The sequence below is a fragment of the Gopherus evgoodei genome, chromosome 13, assembly GCF_007399415.2.
Source record: "Gopherus evgoodei ecotype Sinaloan lineage chromosome 13, rGopEvg1_v1.p, whole genome shotgun sequence".
Lineage (NCBI taxonomy): Eukaryota > Metazoa > Chordata > Testudines > Testudinidae > Gopherus > Gopherus evgoodei.
Genome location: NC_044334.1, coordinates 3,207,060 through 3,212,921, shown reverse-complemented (window position 1 = coordinate 3,212,921; position 5,862 = coordinate 3,207,060).

Here is a 5,862-nt window from a genome sequence, read left to right as displayed (position 1 = left end):
TCCCATTTCCCCAGTCTTCATCTCTCTCACTTTCACTCCCCTTCTGATCAGCTGGACTCCAGGCTGTGTGTGGCTCATTGCTGTTGATTGCAGATCATTCTTGTGAACTCGCTCTATTAGTCTATTCTATTATTTCACAGGGCCTCTACATGTGCTAGGCACATGCGACTCTGGTAAGTCACACCCTGTTGTTTCTGACCCTAGATTGGAGGCGAGCGCGAGTAGCTGCCGCCTGCCTATGTTGAGTTCCATTTCTTTCGGTATTGGCGCAGGTGGCGTCAGCCTCCTCTCCCCTTGACTGTTTTGCCAGTAAAATGCACTGGCTTAAAGGTCTATTGGGAGCAAGCACAAAAAGGACACGAATGCAGCTGAAGCAAATTCATTAAAAAATCCAAATGCATATTCCTAGCATTGCTTCTTGCATTACTTGCCCAGCTCTGGTAAAAAAAAGGCCAGTTGGTTGTAAGGAGACAGCATGATACCGATAAACTCGGGTTGTATCAAGGGAAGTTTTAAGCTTATGGTAGCTATGTGATCTTTATCTAAAGAAATGAGACAACCCTTTAAGGTAAGGAGCTAGTTTTCCTAAGGCAGACTGTGTTTCTTGGAAAGCAGCAAGGCGATAGACACCACTGTCATATCCAACCTACTGGTTGGAGACACAGATAGGGATGCATTCAATTTCCTTTCTGTTGATCTCTATACCTTTTACACAGATAAAGGCAGATGAAGCAACAGTCCAAGTTCATGCGTTCAGATGAGAGGCTGATACAATTTGAATCCATATAGATTTCTAAGACTTTTTAGTTTTATCCTGACTTTATTCTCCATTTCTAATTTCCTGTGTATGAACCACCATATCTTGATATTACTCAGAGCATGAAGCAATCTGAGTGAACAGAAACACAGAGTGAAGACAGATGTCTTCTCTAACTTTACAACTATTCACCTCCATCCATTCGGTTTATCTGTAACCTGTGGGAATGGTACAGGTTACAGAAGAGATGGGATTAAAAGAGAAAGGCGTGGATTTAATTTCTTGGCTGCCCTGTGCAGGTAGAACAGATCCCTTGTGCTGCTGAAAATTCCAGCTACACCCAGGTTGAATGCTACTGAACATTCACAGAAACTTAAGAACATAGCAATTGCCAGATTGGGTCATATCCAAGTTCCATCTCATCCATCATCCTGTCTCTGACAGTGACCAGCGCTAGCTGCTTCAGAGGAAGGTGTAAGAACCTTGCAGTAGCAGCTATGGGATCATTTGCCCCTCCACCCCCTCATCAGTGACCTCTCGTGATCTCTATAGTTAGTGATTGGCTTAAGCCATGAAGCATGGATCCAAGTGTAATGGAAAGTCGGCACCGACAAGAACAAGTTTGGCGGAAGAGGAGTTGTGGGTATTTTGTGATGGACTCTGTAGAAACACCTGTATACACAGAGTCACCAGTAAAGGAGTTAAATGCACCCTGTTCTGCAGATTAAATACACTCTGTACAAGGGCAGAGGCTAGATAAAAGAAGTTTCCCAGAGGGATGAACATGTAGTCTGGGTAACAATATAACCCTAGCCATTTGAAAAGCTACTAGTTGTGATGGAGGTGGATATTAGCAGAGCATGGTCTGTACCTGTCCATACGTAGAATGCACTTGCAGCTCTTTCACAGCCATGCCGGTGTCTGGATGCTGGGAACAAATAGGTAAATGTGGGCTGCAGTGTGTGTTTTCTAGCTGAAATGGCGGTTTCCTGAAACACTGCCTGATCCACTGAAAATATGTAATTATACAAACAGCAGGGAAATAAATTACTAAGTAGCAAATAAAATGATAAAATCTAGTATTTATTTATAGAGCTTTCTGATACCATCCTGAGGTCATTAGCACTACTGTAAATCCAGACTAAAGGCTGGTCCAATTCTGCCTTAAACTATTGGAGTTGTAGGGGAGTGAGTCAGGGCAGAATTTTTCCCATGGACATAATGGAATTGCTCTAGATTTACGCCATAAGTGTAATGAGACTCTGGCCCTACATCTTTACATACATTAGCTAATGCATTAGTTGGCATCTGGCATCAGCTGGAGACAGGGCTGAAACATCTCTGAATTTAGGGTAAATTCAGATCTGCAGCCAGACTTTGCCTGTTGATCTAATCTCTAGTCAAATCAAAGGGCCATAGATATTAAAGAAAAATGATTCCCTACAGACAAGTTTAAAAAAAGGATTGTGTCCCTTTAAATCTGGGGTGGTCAAAACGTGGCCACCAGGCCAAATATTACCCAGGATGTTTTGCAGTTCCCTCCTCTCTAGTATAGAGGTGCACTCTGTGTAGGTGATGTGTTGCTACAGGGATAAACTCCAAATCAGACTGGAGCTTGGCTTCCTGAAACAGTCTGGATTACTCACCCCTTTGCCAGGGATCAGCATAATTAGGAGAAAGGTTGGTTTTAAAGTAACTAAAGCTAGTTCCTTTATGATAGCATGAGGGACATTTCGATGATATCATCTCTCCCCACCTGCTACCGGTCTGGACTTCCTCTGATGATTCCTTGTGCATTGGAAATGAGATCTTTCTGTACTTTTTAACAGAGTGCTTTGCTTTGGGAATCCTCTTCTTCTTGGCATCGATCTCAAGCAAGTTCTGTTTGTTGTCTTTCAGAAGAGATACTTACCACAATCAATCTTATTAACAAACTATACCCTGCACTCATGCAGGGAGGCTGTTTTGTAACAGACATCTCGGCTCATTCCACATGTTTTCCCTGAATTTACTCAGAAAAGCATTAGCAAAGATGATCAAAGTCTGTTTTAAAGGAAATGTGCCTGGAAGTTAACCTATAAAAAAAACTGCAAAGCATATAAGAATAATGCTTACAGTAACAGAATTATTTGCATTTTAAAAGATGCATTGTACTATAATCCCTCGTTTATTACAAAAAAATTTCACATCAGCTGTAAGAAATAGGAGTAGGTCATCAGGGTGAAAGCTGCAGAATGAAATTTGCAGCAACACAGCTGTATAAAGTAAATTATATTTTTAATAGGAAGGTTTGATCTCTCAAAAATTGTCTGTTCTGACCTGACATTGGCCACTGTCAGAAGACGGGATACTGGGCTAGATGGGCCATTGGTCTGACCCAGTATGTCTCTTCTTATGTTTCATTATGAAAGTTTTTCATCTTTAAGATAATGTCCAGGTATAAGGTAACAAAATAATACCAAAGTGTAGGAGACAGCTGGGTTACATGCACTTAATTAAGACATCATGAGCAGAATGATGTGCTCCAACACTATTCAGCTTTGTTAAACGTATTCATTCTTGAGTTAAATGAAAATAAGGCAGAATGCTTTTAATTCAATAGGGGGTAGAGAAGTAGGTTACAAACAAGCCTTGGAGGTTGAAAAGTATGTCAGGGATAACAAAATTTTGTATGCAGAAGATATTCCAAAAAGTAAGAGTCCATTACAGTGCTACAGCTGTTACGATAAAAATAAGAGATCGAAAGAGTTTAATGTTAACAAAAAGTGTCTGTAAAAGCTGAAAAAGTTGGTAGATAACATTAAAGATGATCTGCAAAGATTTTTAAAAACTGTTTACGTTCCCAAATCACTAATGTGGAACATGTATACAATGTATTTAATGAACTGAGTAGTGTGCATGTGTACCACTGCTGTCTTACTGGATGGATTCAGAACTGCTCAACTGAGTGTCATAGATCCTATACTGCTAACATCTAATAGAGATTATCCTTTAGCCTAAGTTGTAGGGACCTGAGTTTTTGGAGCAGGAGGATCTGAATTCTGTCCCCATTGTCATTGTGGAATTTCAGGGAGTCCCAAAATGCAACATAGTGATAACTACAAAGTCCTAGGTTTTGATAGGTTTTCTTACATTTACTTTTTAAAAGAAAATAGCTAAAGAGCATTCTGGTCTTTACGTACCACACTAAGCCTAGGGATGCTGTCTCTTCTGCTGTAGTTGGTGATCTCCCAGCCACTTCTTGCAGTGTAGGGAGAGCTGTTTTAGGTAACTAGGATGTTGTCAGTCGTAGGATAAAATGTGGAACCCTGAACTCAGGTCTTGGAAGGTTAGTAAAAAAGGAAATGATCTTAGCTGAGCTTCACCTCAGCAAGGCATCAGACTGGGAGTGAGGAGATCTGGGATCTGTTCCTGGCTCTGTGTAGGCAAGTCACTTCCCCTCTCTGTACCTCATCTGTAAAATGGGGATTCTGAGACTCTGTAAAGTGATTTGAGATCTATGGAGAAAAGCATACTACATCGCTGTTAAGTGTTGTTATGGCAGGCATGTTTAGTTAGCTGACTTAAGCTTTGTGGTTCACCTTTAAATAGCATTTCCCTATCTGGCTTTGATTTTGGTAGAATACTATTTCAGTGCTAAGGCAGAGCAGCAACTGCAAGCAGGGCTATAGATATGTGATGGCACAATTTATCTCTAACACACACAGTTTCCCCAATGAAATCCACGCAGATCAGTAGTGCGTCCAAAGCTAGATCCACAGTAGAAGCTAGTCAACTCTTTAATACACTTACAAAATAAACAAACAAAACAAAACAAAACAACCCCAGTAAGATAGTCTAAGATCATCTGACTGCATTTTGCTTTTAGGAAAACAAAACTTCTGATTCTACATCCATAACTAGGTTTATGTCATAACACTCAACGTCACATTTATTTTCCACATCACTCACGTGTTAAATAAGCAGTCACACGCCACATTTAGTACATTTGAACAAGGAGACTGCAAGCATTTCTAAACGATTCATGAATTGTATTCACAGCTATGTGTCCCGTCTTTGTGTGGCCCAAAGGATTAGGGTGTCATCTCAGAATCAGAATTAGCAATAAGGAATTCATCCCATGTGTAGCTGGAACCCAAGTGGTTTTGAATTCAGCATCTTGACTTTCAAACAAGTGAACAATGAGAGGAGCTTGTTTTGTGAGTTATACTTGCTCCTTGTGCTTTGTTTTCTCTTTGAAAGGGGACTTTGATACCAGACCCAGGTGCACCTCCCAAGAAAGTCTGTCTGCCACATTCAGGGGATACTGTGTCAGGGGCTAGCAAATGCATGTCAGTTGCAAGGGAGGGTAACTTGTGCTGATTTGGCATGCAGCGTTTTGGGCCAGATTGTGATCTTAGTTATCCTGCTGTAAAACTAGAACAGTTTGACTGAAGTCAGTGGAATTACTCTGGATGTAGGAAGGGTAACTGTGATCACCATCAAGTGCTCTCCTTGTCTTATGCTTTCCTATGAGTTGTTTCTCCGATGATGCATCACGCTCCTGGGTTCCTTCAGCATGTCAGTAGCTCTAGGTTTGCATTCCTGCCTACGTGTTGATGCAAGTTACAATCCTCTATGCCTTACCATTATTTTCTGGCTAATTTATATCTAATATGGAACTTACCATGCTGGTTGCCAGTTGAATTTGGCCCAGAATATTGAAGAAGCAAAAGAGACTATGTGCACACACATCCATTTACTCTCCCCACCTGGCTGTTCTTTCCCTTGACATGTGTGTGAAGAACAGGTCCCTCCTTCACAGTCCACTGTCTGCACCTGTCTGATCTAGCAGCCAGGTCATGGCGCAATGTTAATGAAGTAGCAGCCGAACCCCACTGCAGGACGGAGGAGGGAGGGCTGTTGAGGAGGAGGGGCAAACCTTTTCTCTAAACCAGATCTCCTGGATAACAAGAAACCCAGCTGGGAAAATCCTGAAGAGTGATGGGAGGGAAGTGGATTTAGGTTTAAATGTGACACAGGCTAGAGTTCCAACCAGTGGTTCTCCCCATGGCTACAGGGACGTCCAGGCATGGCAATCCAAGCAGCTCCACTTTGTGGAATGC